Raw genomic sequence first — 2,298 nt, forward strand, 5'->3', positions numbered from 1 at the left:
AAAACAACTTCTTTCTTTAGTTTGAGATAATTACTCAAAATCTAGCCCAAAGGCTCACTTGGAATCGATGTTCCTTTTTCTTGAAAACTAGCCCAAAGGCTCTTTCGGAATCATAGTTCCTTTCTTACTCAAATGTGAAAACATTTCTAAACTTCTTTGGGAATACTTAGTTCCCTAATAACTTTTGAGAAATGAACTCAACTTAAAACTCTTGACTTAACTTGAAACTTGAGACTCTTTACTTAACTTGAAACTCTATAATCTTTACTTGACTTGAAACTTTATACTCTTTACTTGACTTGAAACTCTATACTTTTTACTTGACTTGAAATTTGAGCCGAAACATGAAGTTAAAACGTTCAATAAAGACTCTTGATAAACTTTTAAAGACTTGCTTTGACTTGCTTCTTAACTTCTAAGCTTGACTCTAACTTCACTTGACTTTGATCCTAACTCGCCTTGAATTGAATTATGGATTCAACGTATATGATCACATGTTTATGGATGAGTTCTTGACATTTAGACGTACCATGGAGTGTTGAAAACATCTATAAAACATAGGTACATTACCAAGGAACATGTATGAAAAAGTAGGGAATGAAAGGGAAAACTTGGCGTCTTTGGCGCTCTGAGAGGCGCGGGGCGCCAGACCACAAAGTTCAGAAGGGCCTGGTGGGGGCTCTGCTAGGCGCGCCGCCCCAAGGGCTGGAATTCAGAGTCCTTTTTGGGGCGCGCTGGCTGGCGTGACGCCCCAGCTCTTTTTCCCGAAAACTCGACTTTTCTCCTTCATTTTTCCAACTCTAAATCCCCTTAACTTCAACGGTTGCAGCCCCAAACACTTAGAATCAGAAAACCCCTCAACATACAATAGATTTCAACTCACAAACACAACCGGAAACATGTTCCAAATCAACAAGAAACTTCAACAACCACAATCACAAACTTCAACAACACAATCAATATTTTCTCGGAAATAAAAAGAGTTTGGCGTGTGGGGGAATGAACCAACCCAACAGCCCAACTTCCAAAGGGCTTAACTCACTCATACGAACTCGGAATCGAGCAAACTCAGCGGCGTTGGAAAGATCATTCCATGGGCTTTCCAAAGATAACTGGAACTACACCTAACTAATCCTGATCTAGCAGTTATGACTGTTCAAAGTTGACAAAAAAACTCATTTTTTCCAATTCTAAGCTTCTTCATAGCTATTTCAAATTGCCGGATGTTACAGGTTATCAGTCCAGCTTTGTATGTTTTAGTTTTCCCCTTGCATGCTCGTACATTCAATGTACTGACGTCATTCGACCTGCATCTTTTCATGATGCAGATACAATTATTCAGGGTCATCAATCGGCGCTTCGTTGATACCATTAGCACTCCAGCTAGCTTTGGGGAACCTCTTTGCTTCTGGAGGGCTTCCCACATCCTTTTATATTTTTGTTTTGTTTAAGATGTCCTGAGTCTTGTCCCAACATCTATCGTAGTATTTAGAGGCTTCATAGACAATAGTAGTTGAGAAGTCTTATTTTTCTATTTCCTTTGTTGATGTTTTGAGACTTTGAGTCGAATACTTATGTTTATTCAAGAAATTTCAAACATTCATTGAGTTATGTTGTTTTGAGACATTATGAGATAACTTTTGGTAGTTGGAGTTCCTATTTTACTTGAGTAAGTCTTCCTCTAAGTAGTCAGCCAAGCCAAGGTTTCGCTTTGGGGCCAGCGATGATTCTCGAGTGCCGGCCATGTCCAGGTTGCAGGCTCGGGGTGTGACAGTGAAGTTGAGTTGGTGCATTGCAGTTGTGAAGAACAACAAGCTGATATTCTAACTAAGGCTTTTCCACCAACAAGTTTGAGACTTGTACTTGAAGCTATATAAAATACAAGGCCTTCAACATTTGCAGGTTGGTTTTCCCAGCTTGGAAAAGCTATTTATTGTTAGGGCTAACAACATAAGTTCTCTATGCTCTCTCCAACTTCCAACTGCCTACTTCAGCAAACATGAAACATTGTATATATGGAGTTGTAGAAAATTAAGAAACTTGACGTCTCCATTAATGGTAATGTCAAGTATAAAAATGCTAAACATTATAATTCTATTCCAATTGTTGATCCATTTATTTCTGTTGGGAATTTAAAACTAAAAATATTTGAAAATCCCCCTATGGTAGGTAGTAAGGATCTGAACAAGTGTGGCTGTAGTTGAAGAGAAGAAAAATATTTACAAATCATAGGGTAAATAAAGAATCACTTGCATTTTCTAATGATAAATCTGATCATGTAGAATAAGATACACATGT

Source organism: Solanum tuberosum, unplaced genomic scaffold (genome assembly GCF_000226075.1).
Source record: "Solanum tuberosum cultivar DM 1-3 516 R44 unplaced genomic scaffold, SolTub_3.0 scf00027, whole genome shotgun sequence".
NCBI lineage: Eukaryota > Viridiplantae > Streptophyta > Magnoliopsida > Solanales > Solanaceae > Solanum > Solanum tuberosum.